Source organism: Nomascus leucogenys, chromosome 12 (assembly GCF_006542625.1).
Source record: "Nomascus leucogenys isolate Asia chromosome 12, Asia_NLE_v1, whole genome shotgun sequence".
NCBI classification, from domain to species: domain Eukaryota; kingdom Metazoa; phylum Chordata; class Mammalia; order Primates; family Hylobatidae; genus Nomascus; species Nomascus leucogenys.
In genome coordinates, this window is record NC_044392.1 from 101,520,152 (window position 1) to 101,539,232 (window position 19,081).

Consider the following 19,081-nt stretch of genomic DNA (forward strand, 5'->3'; position numbering starts at 1 on the left):
TTTTGGTGAAGGGACAACATCATGAATTGAGGGGCTGGGGCGTTTCTCCCTTCTTTCATTGTTTTCGGCAGTGTATATCACTGTATTCATCTCCCACTGGAACCTTTTTTGTTTCAACTTCCAACTGATAACTAGCCCCTGCGTTTCTCTTTACTGCTTTATCCCTTTATTCCTTCAACCTAGGAGTAGTAATAGTGGCTTCCTGATGTTACTAACCACTGGGTTATCTTACCACCTTCCCAGGTATTCCATCTCCTTTAAAATACATTTCCTGCATTAAATTCTCCCGTTTTAAATATCCAAAATGGTTTAAGTGTTGTTTGTAGAACCTTGATAGATGCGTAGTGAAAAGTGATAGTTTTTGTGATTTTCATTATATTTGATTGAGTGACTGCTTTGCCAGTGGCACCGTAAGTGTTGCTCGCTAGCACTGGATGTAATAGTTTTTTAAGGAAACACGCATAGAAGTTAAACCATAAGAATATTGAGGCATATTACAAAGAAAAAAGAAGAGGCTTTATAATCCATACACAGATTATGTTAATAAACCAAATGAATAAATAGAATAAATATTGTATTAATATATCATTTAATAATTTCAGTAGGAAAATATATAATGTTGCTATGTGTGGAAAATAAATTGATGAACATATATTGATGAGATTCAATAACAGTGTTATATTTTTTGACTGAGCCAAAAATAACTATGATTAAACCCTGCTTGTAGATATGTGATCAAAGTGCTAAGACAATTCATACAGTGTTGCCTATTGAATTTAATAAAAATTAAAGGTCTTTCTTTATATCGAGCAACATCTGAGGTGATAATAAAAGTTTCTAGTTTTTATGAAGTATATAACCATAACAATATCCCTAATTGAACTATTTGACTATTGTAGGAATTAGCCTCTCAAACCAGTGGAATCTTTTGATTAAAAATCAGATCATTTTTCTACCATATCTTATTTCAAAATTGCAGAAATTAAGACAGTATAGACATCACATGACTTACACTTTTTTTTTTTTTTTTTTTTTTGAGATGGAGTCTCACTGTGTCCCCCAAGCTGGAGCGAAGTGGCACAATCATAGCTCAGTGCAGCCTCTAGATGCTTGGGCTCAAGTGATCCTCTTGCCTTAGCCTTCTGAGTAGCTGGGACTACAGGTGTGTGCTAACATACCTGGCTAATTTATTTTTATTTTTAGAGATGGGGTCTTACTGTGTTGCCCAGACTGGTCTCAAACTCCTGGCCTCAAGCCATCCTTGTGCCTCAAGCTCTCAAGTAGCCAGAGTTATAGATGAAAGCCACCTCTCCCTCTTAACTGTATATCAGATGATGTGATGACCTTCTCGCTTACTTCTGTAAAACAATTTCTAAAAGACACTTATGTTGGTGTCTGGCTCATATATAAATAAGCGATTGTCATTGAGTCCTACTATTGGTACATTTTTCTGTAATTATTCAGGAGAAATGATAATTTAAGACTGTCATTAAATGACTCTCTCAGGGATGCTCTAGAGGATTTCTGAATTTGGAAGGAAGTTGAATTTCTTGATATCATTCATTACATTTCTCTAGAAGCTTGCCGATAGATTAAAGATTGTCACTGGCACTTTCTGTGCATATGAAAAAATAAAATTTATTGTGTCTTTTTTCCCTAGGAGTATCCTATTACCTGTCTTTTTGCTTTTCTAAAAGAAATGTTAAATTGGTTCACATTTTATTTTGTCAGATATTTTATGTGTTTCAAATTAACCAGTAGAAACAAAAATTACCGTATGACTAGAGACTAAAATCTCAGATTTTTATACACAGTCATAATCATTATCAAATTGAATTTTAATTACTCTGCTGTATCTATTACAGAAAAAAATGTGGTATAACTTTTAAGATCATTATGAGTAAATAATAGAAATTTTTTGATATTTTGCGAAGATGTATTTTCTGTTTTTCTTTGTCATTTTAGTTTCGATTAGAAAAACACGTGGGTGGCATCGTATGTGCGGGAAATAAAGATCTGGCTTTCTGTTCCCAAGTCTTTTGGTACCAGGAGGTCACTGATGCTAACACATTTGTGTTCAATTGGTTCCAAGAACTCCAAAGCTGGTCTGATTTCCTTCTCAGGCTCCTTGGTTTTCACGGTTGTGCTTAACCATGGCAATGTACTTCCCTTGTGCTGCTACCTTGTGCGCAAAGGAGATCATGCAGACGTAGATACCTGACTTTCGACTGACTTGGTTCTGTGGAATAGTGATCTGGCAGGAGTTGGCACCATTGGTGTTCTTGATGGGGTGGCTGAGGATGCAAATAACTCTGATGACCTGGCCCACTTTTTCTATCCGATCTTTTACATAGCTGGGGTCACAGATGAGCTGCTTACAGCGAGCAATTTCTCCTTCAGATTTTACACCAATTACTTTTCCATTCTGCACAATGATTCCTTCAATGGGTTTATTCAGCATTTAGGTACCTCCATAAATAGCACTTAGCCTTGCAAATCCTTGGGGCAGTTCTCCAAGGCCACAGAGTGGATAAAGGTATAGGCTTTTGCCATATCTTGCCAAAGACTCACTGTAAAGTTTAATTGGATCAGTTTTAAACAAACATTGGGATACCGACATAGACAACTTGAGACAGTTTATCTTTTAATCAGTGTAGCTATGTGCTTCTGCTGCTCAAGAGCTGGATCCATACAGGTTGTGTGCCATCTTTCCTCTTGAGGTTCAGGAGATTCTAAATTGAATATTCCATGGTCTGGCACGGCATCCAGAAGTTTTCCCCATGACTTTATATTTTGTATTATGTCAAATGTTATGGCAGGGCCCAAATAGCATAGCCACAAGTTTGGTTTATGTGGGCATAAAATTCTAACCAAACACCAGACAATAGGGAGTCATTTGGAGAAAGCCTGTATGTGGTGTTTTAACCTAATAAAGTTGATGAGAGAAGAGCGGAGCGGAAGTGAACGTAAAGCAGTTAAAGTGTGGCGCATCTTTTGTATCTCAGGCGTGGCTTCTTCAGTGGATCAAGCTGCAATGCAGTAGTGACTTGACAGAGCCTCTACTTCTGTCTCAAAATGGCTCCAAATGATTTCTGTACTGCAAAATAAAGCCAAATTCTGGAAACAAAAAAAAAAAAAAAAGAAAAACACGTGGGTTTGTAGTGGTAAAATGTTCATTCAACTATCCCTAGGGCCTTAGCACAGAAGCTTTCATGTATCAGGCCAATATCCACTAATTTTTGAATTAATGAATCAATGGAAGGGTAAGTGAAGAAATGAATGTATTTATTTTTTTTTTAATCCATATATCAACGGTCCCTGCCTTAAATAATTCCTGCAGAAGTCTTAGCGGTTTAAGAGATATACATTGGAAATATTCTTTAAATTCTTTAAATTACAGGACACAGTCTACTTTGAAGAAAATGTACTTTTTGCTAAAGGTGTTATTAAATAAAATGTACTAAAATATAAGGCATTTTATATAATAAAGGTAAAGTATTCTTTGATTAACTTCTATTTTGTGTGTACTTGCATGTGTGTGTGTATGTGCTATGTTAAGATTTCAAGGGTATTCTTACTGTAGGTTTAAGCAGAAAAGTTTGAAATGCAATGACCTAGTTGTTTTAAGATTTTGAAATGTCGTTACAATTTTAAGAAGATCCCAGATTTTAAATTATATAGGAAGGCTTTTGCCCTTGACAATTATAATTAAGAGATAACAGGAACAGTTCAAAATAGCAAAATGTCTATTGTGACCTTCTAACATTTATTTCTGTTTCTGCCTCGACTTATGGAACCTTCTCTTCCTTTCTCCTAAAGCTTTAATTAAACAAAATCAATAAGGATACAGAGGTAGAAAGAATTTGCTGTTGCTATGGATGAGTAACTCAATTGTAAAAAGTAGCTACACGCCCCAAACCAGAGCATAACTTTTATATCATTTTAACCATCTCCTAGAGGTAGGTCAACAGTACTTTATAAACCACAGTGTATTGATACTAGCTGATGGAATTTTAATGTGGTCATATGGCTTTGATTTATAATGTTGAGGATGTTATCTATTGGTGTAGCAGTTTCTAAGCCATATCAGGTTCTGAATTCTGACAGAGGACCTTTGATGCTCTTATAAGCATTCAGCTGGCATGGGAATTGGTCTCTTAATCACTTTCTCTAAGAAAAGGAGAATAGAGGAAAGGAGGAATTTGGCAGTGTTGCCAGCATTAAATGTTGCTCTTTTGAATAAAAGCCAGTACATTGTACTTTCCAAATAGCTGGTAATTTACTCAATTTAGGGAAGATGCATATAACCCTTTTCAGTCCAGAACAAAGTTGTTCTTTACTGAATTTTTCTAAGTCATTTGGACATAGGTCCAGTGCTCATGCCCATGTTATCGATAGAGTTTGTGTGTGTATTAGGGTATGTTTAAAGCTGTGGGTGCTGCCATAAAATATCTAAAGGTTTTAGATAACTTAAAGGGCCATGGAAAATATGTGTTCCATTGTCTTCAGAAACCCCTTTCTTTTCATGCAACTAAGTTAAATTTAGAGGGTTTTTTTTTTTTTTTTTTTTTGAGACGGAGTCTCGCTCTGTCGCCCAGGCTGGAGTGCAGTGGCGCGATCTCGGCTCACTGCAAGCTCCGCCTCCCGGGTTCACGCCATTCTCCTGCCTCAGCCTCCCAAGTAGCTGGGACTACAGGCGCCCGCCACCACGCCCGGCTAATTTTTTGTATTTTTAGTAGAGACAGGGTTTCACCGTGGTCTCGATCTCCTGACCTCGTGATCCGCCCGCCTCAGCCTCCCAAAGTGCTGGGATTACAGGCGTGAGCCACCGTGCCCGGCAAATTTAGAGGTATTAATGAATTTAAGAGATACTGTGAATATAAGAGCTGTAATCAGAAGATATGTATTTTCTCTAATAACATTTATCCTGTTATATAAGGGTATCTAATAAAGAGATCATAAAGTTTTTCTAATTTAGTAAATAGAATATTTCTTACAGTAGAATATATTTAGGTACATAATATTTGATTTGAAAGTATTTTCAAATTAATATATTTGGTCATTGATCAGTTGAATAGAAAATGGTATGTAGACTACTTAGTTAGTGCTTGGTAGGTTATTAGTGTTCAAAACCTGAATGTTGAGTGAAAGAATGGGAGTAGAGATGGGGAGGAAGGGAAGAGGAAGAAAGGGAGGGAGGAAAGCATTTTAAGCTGTATTAGTGACTTCTCATCAAATTACCTTAAACTTTAGATCACTTGGGATGACATAGAATTAAGCCCAGAAATTTCATTATTTAGAACTATAATAAGAGAAAATATATTTAATTTCATATAATTTATTAAATAACTGAAAACTTCTAAACCCATAATTTTCTGTATTAGTCTGTTTTCACACTGCTGATAAAGACATACAAGAGACTGGGAAGAAAAAGAGGTTTAATTGGACTTAAAGTTCCACGTGGCTGGTGAGGCCTCAGAATCATGGCAGGAGGCAAAAAGCACTTCTTACATGGTGGCAGCAAGAGAAAATGAGGAAGAAGCAAAAGCAGAAGGCCCTGATAAATCCATCAGATCTTGTGAGACTTATACATTATCATGAGAATACCATGGGAAAGACCGCCTCTCGTGATTCAGTTACTTCCCCTAGGTCCCTCCCACAACACGTGGGAATTCTGGGACAACACGTGGGAATTCTGGGATATACAACTCAAATTGAAATTTGGGTGGATGCCCAGCCAAACCATATCACCTTTCCATGATGAAGTGATATACACTGTACGTATTGAAGTTTGAAAATTATATTTTTCGTCCAGGTGTATATCTTCCTTCTTAGTTACTAGTCTATATTTATTTTAGAACATAGATAACAGCTTTATACCTTGGCCTGCAATTGGGTCAGGGGCCATTTTTTGGAATAAGTTCACAAAAGGATATTATATATACAGTAAGTGCTCATTTAATGTTGTTGATAAGTTTTTAGAAACTCTGACTTAAGCAAAATGATGTATGATGAAAATAACTTTTCTTCCCTCCTCAACATTATAAGGAAGCAACATGGAACAAAATTATGTTATTCAATCACCTGCTGTACATTCACAGCTGTGTACAATAAGCTATTTCTTTCCCACTCTTATAACCAAGTAGTTTGGCAAGGGAAAGTAACTTGACCCAGGTGGAACAGTCAGGAAGTGGCTGAGCCACAATTACAATCCAAGTCCTTTATCCCAAGCCCAGTGCCTTCCTCATTATCTTGTACCTCTTACTAAAAGAGATCAAAACAATTGATAAATTTATTGGCTATTCATGTATTACACATTTACTCAGCACCAACTGCCTTTTAGCTTCTAAGTCTACAATGATTAAAAACATCGAGAAAGTATGTTCTATAGTTGAGGAAACGTGAAATTGTTTAAATGAGATTACATATTTGGCATATTAAATGTACATGCTATATATTAAATATATGCATATATATTAAATGGTCACATGCATTTACTAGATAGGAAAATTTTGAATTTTTAAAACTACTATAGATATTCTGAAAAAAAATCTCTCATCCATAGATGATTCCATCCCTAATGATTACAAGCTATTGATAACAGAAAAAAATAAACAGCTATTGAACATCACTTAAGAGTTAGGTATAATGTATTGGTCACTGCAATGAATCCTCACAACAAACTATACTTTTTCTACTTTACAAATGGGGAAACAACCTCCTGGAAGCTGAGTAATTTTCCGAACTTTTTTACAGCTATTAATGCATAACCATGATTTGATCCTAGGCCTGTGTGTCTCCAAAGCTCATGCTTATTTCCTTTCAAAAGCCACAATATGTCCTGAAGCTTTTTTGTACACTCTAGTCCTTAAAAGAAATGAAAATCAGTAGTTCCTTGTTATATTATTCCAAGTCCCTAGTTTAATCATCTGAAAGCCCATCCTGATATAACCCTGAACAGCTGAATCACCTTGATTCACTCCTTTGAAAGGGGTTAGGCAGCCAATAATTTTAAGCACCATTATTTCTCAAGATAGGAAGATCCAAAGATTCAGAGACCTATAAAAGTTCCTTGTACTCCAATTTCAATAACATGTCAGTAGTAAGTTATAGAGTCTTACGTTTAATTGCCATCAATGAATAAAATCAAACATATTAGATATGTTGCCTTTTTCTGCTAGCTGGTGGAAGTAGTTTATATAGTTTATAGCCTAATTGAGTGAAAACTTGTTTGTATCCAATAGTACATAATTTAAGAATCTTTTAAAATGTGCTTATATATGCATCTTCTAGAGACTTTGCGTGTGTACCCAAGAGAAGTGTAAATTTTATGATGGCTGCGGCTGCTTTACATATCCAAAGCTTTTCCAGTAAAGTACTGTTTTTGTCTCATATTGTTTAAAAAGGCTTTCAAACCTTTATAACCCAGTTCTAGCTCCTTCTTCACATTCTTACACCCTTCCATTTTATATTGTTTATTTTATCAATTTTATATTAGTCTGTTATCTCATTTGGCTACACATCAGAATGTAACAGACATAGTCAACAGCATCGATTTATATTATTTAAAATTATTCATCCTGTATATTGCTATTTGTATAGAATATGTTTACTAAATTCTAGAATCCTTGAATTGATTTTTAATTTTTCTTTCTTTGTAAATTTATATTTTTCCATTCATTGTATAGTTTTTCCTATAGGCAATGTGTTATTTCAGGAGTTCATTCACCCAATTTCAGCATTTATGCATTGAGTCCCTGTAGTATGCTATCCACTTTCTGTGAATTTAAGATCCAATGATGATAAGAGATAAGTTCCCATCTATTGAATTTACATTGTAATTCAGTCTATAGTCTTAAACACCGTTGTGTGTTATAAAAAACTTACGTGCGGATCTCTGCTTCACTAACTCTTAGCTCAGCGGCCACAGCAAGTTACTTGGTTTTTCTGAGACTCAGTTTTCTTGTCTGTAAAATGGAAATACTGAGAGCTACTCCCATACTTATTGTGAACACTATAATAATTTATGTGAATGTGCCGAAAGCAGTGTCAGACGCAGTTCATGTTCTTTCATTATCACTTATGCTGCCTTCCTCCTCTTCCTTTAATATAGCTGTAATTTGTGGCCAGAAAAATTTAGTTGAATAAATTGTTACATGTTATATTATTGTACTTGGTGTATTCTGTTTGCTCTCTAATAACATCTCCGGTTCACCTCTTTTAAATTCAAGACAGCTTTCTGATACCGTGAAGAGTAGAGTATGTCTGAAGACATGATGACCATCTCACACATACTGTTTCTACTTCTTAGACTTATTTTTTGTTTCCATCTGGGATGCTTTTCCTTCATATTGTTTTCTCTGTAATACTTTTATACATGGATTTTCCTCTAAATTTATCATCAGTTTTTGACATATTCTGAAAGTCTATGAAGGTTTATTTTCTTCATCATTTCTTCTGTTAGCATCATAATCTTCTTACCATCATTATGTGTTTTTCCTACTATACTACACTTTTTTCAATAGACTTGTGTTTTCCTTTTTTCTTGGTTGAAATGATATGTGTAAGGGACATCTGATGCTTTATTTTACCAACAAAGCAAACAATATTTTTAATTCTTTTGCAAATAATTCTTCATTGAAATAGCACTTTCATGCTTCTGTGATTTTATTTTATCAATTATTTTAACATGCCTATGCACAATGGAATGGATGACACTTCTCTCTAGCAATTTCAATAATTGGTGAGTTGATTTTCTGAATTTTCTTGTGGCATTCAAAAATTATCTTAATATTTGATACATATAACTAGTTTCTTACAGACAATATCTGGGCTTTTCCGTATTATCTAGCTTTAAGTAGGGCACAATGTATATAATGTTAGTATGGGCAAATCCCTAAAATGAAAATTCTTGATAATATTCTTTTTTCACATTAAAATTCCCATTCACCTTTCTTCTCCTATATAAGAATATATTATGCTTGCTATTTCAAATTTCTCATAAAACCCTTTAATAGCCTCATCATTTTTCTACTTACAGTTACGTATGCGTTGTATGTAAGATGGGGTCCTTGCAAATAGTGGCATATTTCTATGAATTATTTTAAAAATTGGGTCAGGAAACTGATTCTGATTGGTTACCTCACTGTAAAATGGGTTAATGATAATGCCTAACCTATAGGTTCTAAGAATTAAACGAGATAAACGTTAGAAGCTCCTCAACATCATGCCTGGTACAAAATAAACAAATGTTGCTAGTAAGATTTTTAGAAATATTAACAATAAACCTTCATTGATATTATAGGGAGTTAGCTGATAGCAATCAACATCAAAGTTTTCCGATAACGTGATTACTTCTTTACCCTCCGGTGTGCTTTAGGGACTTATTAATTATTCTTTATTTCAGATAGGACTTTTTACTATTGCCCTGTCTTGTGTGGGACATTCTCCTCCTCATCAATTGATTTTCCAAAAAAAGGGTTTTAATAATTTTCAAGTTCTATTTATTCTCTAAATTTAGCTCAATGGTATTTTTTTCTCATTTCTAATTTTGTGTGTGTGTGTGTGTATGTGTGTGTGTGTGTGTGTTTATCTATCTATCTATATATACACACACATGCTTGGTACATTTTTTAGATTTTTATGTGTTTATATACATACACACATTTGTGAATGTATTTACCTAGTGAATTTATTTACCTTGCATTTAATACAGGATTTGATCAAATGTGTGTGTGTAAATGTGTTTGGTCAATATAAAGAAGTTCCTTTCTTGTATTTTAGTTAATTATATACATATTTTATAAAAAGACTCTACCTAGCCGTAGACCTGGTGCTGTTACCTTAATTGCCTTTGTATCACTTAAGGCCTTGAACAGGCTTGGTGTGTAGAAATGAGTAAGTCAATCTATAAAAAACTTGTTTCTCTCAGTAGAATCCTTTACTGAGGATTAGTACTACTATTAGTACTGAGGATTAAACTACTGTTTAGTTTGACAGTGTATGTACTTATGGTACATGTGCATTTTTAATTTATTAAGTTATTAAAATTTGTTATTAGTTAACATAGTTTACATAGATCCATTTGGAATATATGTTGAGGTAAATATGTATTGGCATCTCCATTTCTTAGAGTTCATTACAATGTTATGTCAATTACTCACCAGAAGTTTTGTGAGGCCAAAGGCACACTTTTCTCTAAATATAACTGCCACACTCCCAGAAAATGTTAATATCAATAACACTATGATGATATAATAACATGGATGAGAAATATTCTCACAAACGGGGACTGTTGTGGGGTGGGGGAGGGGGGAGGGACAGCATTAGGAGATATACCTAATGCTAAATGACAAGTTAATGGGTGCAGCAAACCAACATGGCTCGTGGATACATATGTAACAAACCTGCACATTGTGCACATGTACCCTAAAACCTAAAGTATAATAATAAAATAAAAGAAAAAAAAGAAAAAAAAAGAAAGTTTGAGAAACATGCTAATACATTTATTAGAAGATTTGCCTATTAAATTTCTATTTTAAAATGTGACAGAATTGAAAATATTTATAATACATTATGCTAGGTGTTAAAACCACACTGTTGGTCTCCAAATTGGTTATTAACTTAAGTGACAATAAATGTAAATATGTGAAAGGGTAGTGAAAAAGCTATACATTTTTATGGTCTCATCATTTATAGTACCCACTTAATGTCAGCTTATTCTATGGCCATCTATTTAGGCTCATATTCTGACTTGTTTACTTTTGCTATTACTGTAAAACATGATTTTTTCCTCCTAGAACAAAAATGTTAAAATGATTTTTTATAACATGCTCATTTGTGATCCTTCTAAAATTCAACTCACTGTATAATATAAACAAAAGCCATAATCTTATAACTATATCTAGAATATTTCAGAAATATCTATATTAATATGGTCAGACATTTTATGTTTACATTTCTGCTTATTTTTTTAATCTTCAGCAATTGTTTTAATTATATTTTGCTTCTAGACTAATTTTTGTAATTCGTTCACTTTTCAGAAAGAAATGTAATTATGCAATCTACATGTAAATATCAGCTTTTAAGAATTTGGTTTCCTTACTGTAGGATGAAATACTGAATCAAGTGTGAATTTGTATCGAATTTCAACTGGAATTCATTTAAAATATTATATTCCAATTTGAGCAACTATTTAGAAAATCTGTATTTCATTCATAGCCCATTTTACTGGGGCAAGTTAGTTTGAAAAGTATCTGACAGAGTAATAGTGGAACATAGTGATGTGTAGTGTCATCTCTAGAGTTAACTGCTTCATTTTAAATCACAATCTTGCTACCCCGTTTTGGACAAAGTGCTTAACCCTATGTGCCAATAGTGCATATTTTATAGAATGGTTTGAGGACTTATTTTTATAAAACGTGTGTTTTCTGAAAACAGCGCCTGACTCATAGTAAGCGCTTAGTAAACACGAGTAAATTATTTTATATTTACGAATATAGATTGTATAATTTAATGAATGAGAAGAAAGTTTCTGTTCAGAAATATCCTTTGTAAAAGTTGGGCTTATAAATAGAGAATAAAATCTTGATTTTGGCTGAAACCAAGGATGGAGGATGTCTTTATACTATATAAAAACCCTTTGCGGGAAGCTAAAATTTTTAAGTTCACAGATTTCAAAGTCAGAGTAATCTAGATTCTTTCACTTTCTAATGTGACTTTAGGTAACTTTACCTCTCAAAGCCATGGTTCAAAATGATAAAATGAGAATGACTCCATACTTCTTAGGGTTACTCTAAGGAGCAGAAAGGAAGTTTGTATAAAGCACTTAGTGCAGTGCACAATACATAGTAAATGATTAAGTTTTTGTTATTGTTTTAAAGTTATATTTCAGCTGATTATTTTAGAAATCACTTTAAATGAGAAAAATAAACACAACAAAAATCATCTGATAAAAATTGGAGGAATTACTACTGAAATAGAGGAATAAGAATAGTAAAAAGGTGAGCAGTAAGAAAAGATAAACTTTACCTGCACAGCGATTTTGCCTGAGATAGAACCATATACAAGAATAGTTTTATGTGTACCTCATTATTGTCAAAGAACAATTATTAGTCTTCCCCATGTTCATACTCTTGTAAGGGCCTATTAACTAGACATGATACCCTTTAGAAGGATATAATGAGATGTATTTTCTCCATGTATAAGCTCCGTTTCCGTAATAGCTTTGATTCATTGAGAACATGCGCTGTGTTGCTGTGGAATATAATACACTAGTAAAACGTTTTTCTCTAATTACAGATGGAAAAATCTTTCCCTCTGATTTTGAGATGTAGCTTTTAAATACTAAAAACCACTATCATATTTTAGATGATGGCTTGATAATCAAAAAAATATGTCTTCAGATGTCACAAAGAGTCATTATTGTGTACAGGAAAAAGGGAGTTTGAGGAACACAATAAATATCAATGTATAGAAGGAGAAGAGGAGTGAAACAGTGTATAAAGGAGATTATCCACCTTAGATGGCACCTAGACTCATACTCGATTTATCCTTATCTGTTAACCATCTCTAAAGGAAGCTTGTTGTGTGCTTGGCACCTAGCACAGTGCCTGAATTAATGTCAACTGAATCGAATTGAGTTACAATCTATAGCTCCTTGTTTTTAATGTAATTTTCTGATATTGATATTATATATTTGGTAACTACTGACATATCCTACACTGCAAACTTTGGCTTGATAGTACCAAGTCGTGAAACATTTTGTTTGGTCTTGTCATAGTTCAGATCACATGATGCAAACAGAAGAACAAAAATAATTTTAAAATGTGTAAGAGTAAAAGGCTTGGAAGTCAGCAGAAAACCGTATTTTATATTGAGGTGCCTTTTTAAAGACCTTCCATACTTTTTTCTTCCTGTTCTTAACGAATTGCTTAATGAAGGTATGTGGAGAATTATAAATTAAAAGATAACCAACGTCATGTAGCTATTTAGTAAGCAAACTAAAAGAAGATTTTATTGGCTCCTGTATATTGTTCCTTTCATGAAAATAAAAAAGTGATTGGTGAATTTTAATGTGTAAAAATACATTAATATATTTATAGGTAGATTTACAGAAAATTTATAAATAGATTAGTTTTCAATTATAAGCTATTTCTCATTACTCATCATTTTGAATTTTTAAGGTAGAATTTCAAAAAAATTGAGGGCTTACATTCTGTATATATGCATTACATTCATTGCAAACTTATATATAATAATTTAGTTATTTAATTGCCCTGTGGAATCCAGTGTCTAGCTAATTTTATTTTCTGCATGTCAATAGCTTATTTATGTATAATGTATTTCTTCTTTGTCTCTGCTCTATTTTCTACAGCTTTTTTCGCTCTAAGTCAGCGATAATTAAACATTTGGGGGACATATTTATTCTCAATAACCTTAATGAAACAATGCCCTTCTAGGAGTTACTGAATGATCACTCACACACACACGACCATCATGTACCTCTAAAAGCCCATTCCATGGTTTCTGAATTTCAGGGCTATTGATATTTCTAGCCATATAATTCTTAGTTGTGGGATCTGTCCTGTGTGTTGATGATGTTTAGCAGTATCCTTGGCCTCTATCCACTTGGTATCAGTAGCACCTACCACCTCCTTGAGTTTTGAAAACCAAAAAAGGAATCTAGGTATTGTCAAATGTCCCCAATTAGACAAAATCACCCTGAGTTGGGAACTACTGAGTCATAGCCCAATGGCCCTTGATTCATGGAACACAAATTAAGAATACCGGCATGAATGGAGATTAGGGAAGGATTGATAATATTAGGGGATATCTGTGATCCTTTTGGCAATAGATCTGTTGCCATCCTCAACTTAGGACACTTCAAACTTCTTATCTCATCTTTGCCATAAAACAATGATTAAAATAAACTTTTTCCAAGTTAGAGAAGTTTAGATGCATTTATTTTTCACAGAATGTTTAGAGATTTATCTGAGGGAAGTGATTCTTAAGTATGTAATATTTGGATTTTCATTCTTTATGAATTTAAGATATCTGATCTTCACAGGGTTTGATTCCAAGGGAAGAATGATCAGGTAAGTAATTGATGTAGCCTCAGATTATGGTTAACATTTCTCAGGACTAGGAAGATAAAATAGGTCACAAAAGAGACGTGTACCCCCAAAGCAGTGAATAAAAAGGTAAATACTGCGGTAGAGGTGGTCATTAAGTTACCTTCTCCTTTTGCCCTTTCACTTTGTTCATGTTGGAGAAAATCACTAATTATAAAAAGGAAATAAATATAAGTAGATCTTTAAATATATGGAGGAGGGGCATTTGAGACAGAGGACACACATATCAACATGTTACGTATGTATTTTTCTATAAAAATCAGTGATATTAATAATAACAGTTACCATTTTTTAAGTGCTTCCTATTTGCTAAGAAGAGTGTAAATCAACTCACACATTCTTTTTTTTTTTTGGCCCCTCAGTTCTCATCTAACCTTGTTAGATAAGAAATGTTATGTGCTATTCTTAACAGTTTGGCCAAAGAAAATGCAGATTAAGAAGTTAAGCCACAGATCTTAATCTGGGTTTAAATTAGTGTTTGTGTTACTCTAGAAACTATTCTGTTAACCATGCTGGGAGATGGATTTTATATGTACATTCCAAGTTAAAACACAGAACTTAACTTGGGTTTCAATTAGTGTTTGTGTTGCTTTAGAAACTATTCTGTTTACCATGTCATTACATGGATTTTATATGCACATTCCCTTTTTATTTCTCATTTAATATAGATTCAAATTTATATAGTTAAGCTGTATTATTTCTCTAATAAGGTAAACAAAATTTGATAAATAACAGCAAATAGCACTACCATTTTTGTTTATGCACAGATTATATATTCTAGTTTTTCCATATATTTTAGCTCATTAATTTTCTTCTCCTTCTCTGAACTGCAATAATGAATTACATGTTAGGAAACAAATTATGTTTGACATATATAAAGTAATGAACTTACATGGTTAGGGTGATTATAATTCATAATTCAGTTTTAATTTCAAATGTGTATTTTCTACCACCTCATCAATTTAAGCTAGATAAACTCGATACACAAACAAACAAAAAGCACAATCTTGTTTTCTTCTGTTGAGAGTTGGGTAGAGGAAAAGGATCTGGCCAGCTGGTGCATAGATACAATTTTCAATAAATGGCAGTGAAAACAGACTTGTTTGGAACCTCCAGCTGGATGAGCGTTGTGTCAACACTTTTGTGATATTTCTTGATGATATCCTGTTAGTCTGAAGAGCACTTAGCAGATATTAATTATCATCTGGTGAACACTCTTCAGATGAAAAGGTGAAAATCTATTCAGTATGTGCAATGCATGCTCAGTTGTCAACCTAAACTGCAAGCTACTAAGACTTAATTTTTGGCAATCATGTAGGTGTAAAGGAAACAGATGCTGTGTATTGTTCTATAAAGTATATGTTACCAAGCAATCGGATTCCAATTTCTAATATTTTTATTAATGAGTGCAGTAAATAATTTAGCTCTATTTGTTGCTGATCTTTTTATTGTACAATTACCATATGAAACATGACATACAAACTTCTAGGTTGGGACTTCAATATCATTTTAAGCTATTATTTAATTTGGAGCAAATGTAATGTTTTCTACATTTCCATGTAAGCTTTAGTGGTTTAAAATTAAGATGCATTGGCTGGCCACGGTGGCTCATGCCTGTAATCCCAGCACTTTGGGAGGCTGAGGTGTGTGGATCACGAGGTCAGGAGATAGAGACCATCCTGGCCAACATGGTGAAACCCCGTCTCTACTAAAATACAAAAAAGTTGCTGGGTGTGGTGGTGCGCGCCTGTAGTCCCAGCCACCCGGGGAGGCTGAGGCTGGGAATTGCTTGAACCCGGGAGGCAGAGGTTGCAGTGAGCTGAGATCATGCCACTGCACTCCAGCCTGGGCAAACAGCAAGACTCCATCTCAAAAAAAAAAAAAAAAAAAAAAAAAAAAGATGTATTTTTGATACACCATAGTAGGCATTCTTAAATAAGTAAATCTTACGTACCACACAAAGGTCAGTGTATATCAACACCCAGGATGAATGAAGATACTGTTGTGCTTTCTTTCTTGCATTCTGAATATACATTCATTCAGTAAATATCTATTCAACACCTACTATATGCCAGTTGTGTCAACTATCATTTAATGTTGCTTGGCATAAAATAATAGGTGTTCATGAATTCTGAATTAAGATTTGTGCTATTTTTTTTTATTTCAACTATTTATAAGTAACATAAAATACTCTGCAGTAAACAAAAGTCTATTAGTAATGGTGTGCATAATAGATTAACACACAAAGAGAGCATTTAACTTATCTGTACTTCCTAGTAAAAAATGTCCCTGTTCACACGTTCATTTTTCATAATACATCAACTTCATTTCAGGGCATGCTAATAGTGATGAACCATAAATAGAATTGACAGACTGACATAATGAAATATTGTCTGAGCATTTGAGAAAATAGAAAATCTAATGTGGATAATGGGTGGAAAACACATAAAGAACAAATATATTAAAATGTAGATAGACATATATAAATTTTTAATACATCTATTGAGCTGGGTATGTAAATATTCTAAGGGGGTATATAAAGAAATAAGAATAGCTGTAAGGTTTCTGGAAAAAATCAGCTATAAATAATATGAAAGAGACAAGTTGTTAAACAAAGAATGATATAACTTATCTTGGAAGTATATGGAAAGAAAAGCATTTCACGTAAAATGTCAACGTTGTTCTGGCTATTGAAAAATATTGAACCATATGTGAATAAAATGCTTTTTTTTTTTTTTTTTTTTTTTAAGATGGAGTCTCGCTCTGTTGCCCAGGCTGGAGTGCAGTGGCGCTATCTCAGCTCACTTCAAGCTCCGCCTCCTGGGTTCATGCCATTCTCTTGCCTCAGCCTCCCGAGTAGCTGGGACTACAGGCACCCACCACCACACCCAGCTAATTTTTTGTATTTTTAGTAGAGACGGGGTTTCATCGTGTTAGCCAGGATGGTCACGATATCCTGACCTTGTGATCCGCCCGCCTCGGCCTCCTAAAGTGCTGGGATCACAGTAGTGAGCCGCCACGCCTGGCTTAATATGCTTTTTCTTAATGTGTACGTGAAGTGGGAGCCATGGTGTCATTTTTGAAAGCACAACAATCTTCCAAAACTTTATCTTGACTTCGAAGGCAGCAAAGCTCCTCCTTCATTTATTGCATCTAGGCTGCAAGCACTTTTGGAGCATCTTCTAAATGCATACAGTTCTAGGACAAATTGTAGCAGCCATAAATACACCTATGAAAGAGATATTAGTGTACTACATAATAAGCACATTGCAAAGACAATACATAATACTTCAATCCAGAGAAGTAGTACATGTGATACAGAAACAGAGAAGTGTGGTGAAATTTGAATTGGAACTTGGGTTATGTATAGAATTTGGGTTAGGAGGTAATGTAGGCCATTCTAGTTACTGTTAGAGGATGTCATCCAGCTCTGCTTTGGACAATTTATTCATTGACCTGGGGAAAATCATTTGTAATCACTTCACATTTTATTTTATTACCTGTAAATTGGTGGGATTTAAAAAATTATATGACTTATTAAATTAATCTTGCATTTCAGCTTCAGTTAGTGTCTATTTACTGATTATCTTTTCTTCCAACAACACATCCAAGATCCAATTTCAGTTCTTTGAAATGTCCATTTCAAGATCATTGATGCACTATTGCTAATCTCTTCTAATATCTTGTAATTCAAATAATATTTCTATTGATTTCAATTAAATGCATCCATCGTTGGATTAGTTTTTCCTATACTTTATTTCTTATACCTATTTGATTAGCATTGCCTTTGAAATGTCTTGCAGATTCCTCATTTTCATTTCTATTGGTAACAGTATTCCAGTATTTATCACTTTCTGCATGAACACTTACTTATTCCTAGCTTATTTTCCTGTTTCTTTCTTCATACTCCCTTTTTCTGCAGTTGAATGGAAAAGACCCATAACTGCCTATGTTCCAAGATATGGCAGAAATAATAATATATTGAAGTAATGATGAGTGTTGATTTATTATTTAATCCCTCTTCAGGCTTATTGCCACTCCATAAAAGTATTGTGATTCTGTGATTTGATCTGAAATTCACTGTCTGACTTCCCTGCCTAAGCTTCTGGGCATCTAGCCTAATGAGATGGAAAGATTTCCTAGAGAGTCCCAAAAGCATCTTACTGTGAACTTTTCAATTCTTCGATTATTTCCAAAAGAGATAGAATGAAAATAGAGCTATTAGAAATTCTTTGTTGACAATAGGAAGAGATGACAAATGAGGCAATGGAACATTATGTTGTCCAGTATCTTAAAAAAACCCTCTGTCCATCAAATCAGTGCAAATTCTGAAGCCACGTTATCAAATAATTTGAACAATTTCCACATCTTCAGGTCTATAAGAGCCAATGCACCCAACTAAAGGAAGTCTTCTCAGTGTCTATACTTATCAAAGTATTTCTTGAGGCAAAAGATCCTTTAAATGAAAACAACAGCAGCAGCAGCAACAAAACAACCTGCAAATGTATATCTCTCTTGGTAAGCAACACCAATTCATTGTTCCTTCGCAATGTAATTGCTTTCTAAACTTGGAAAATTTCACCTTGCCCTGTTCAGAGGTGTGAACAGAATGATATGGAGATATATACTATCAGATCCATAAATTTATATGTTAAATAGTATAAATCATATACTACTTTCAGAGAGTCTGTACCCCCAAATGGACATGGATCCTGATGAATTTGGAATGCCCAAGAAACACTACATTGAAACTATCTTCTCTCTCTCTTAACTCTCTGTCTCTCTGTCTCCCTCATGTACACGTGCACATACAAATACTACTCACCTTCTTTGCAAATGTTTCTAAAGTTAATATATGTACTGTAGAGTCCATTAAAGTAATATAACTTAGTTATAGAGGAAGAGAGATCAACAACTGTGTTACAGATACGTACTAGAATATTGAGATT

General features: G+C 33.9%; 1 protein-coding gene and 1 pseudogene across 3 annotated transcripts in view; one reads left to right on the forward strand and one right to left on the reverse strand.

Moving 5' to 3' along the window:
- NEGR1 (neuronal growth regulator 1) overlaps positions 1-19,081 on the forward strand; it is a 904,143-nt gene that overhangs the window by 5,577 nt on the left and 879,485 nt on the right. The gene's annotated exons all lie outside the window — the stretch shown is intronic.
- Positions 1,898-4,590, reverse strand: LOC115837493 (annotated as a pseudogene). Its single transcript, XR_004032523.1, has one exon. The product of XR_004032523.1 is annotated as a rab GDP dissociation inhibitor beta pseudogene (transcript).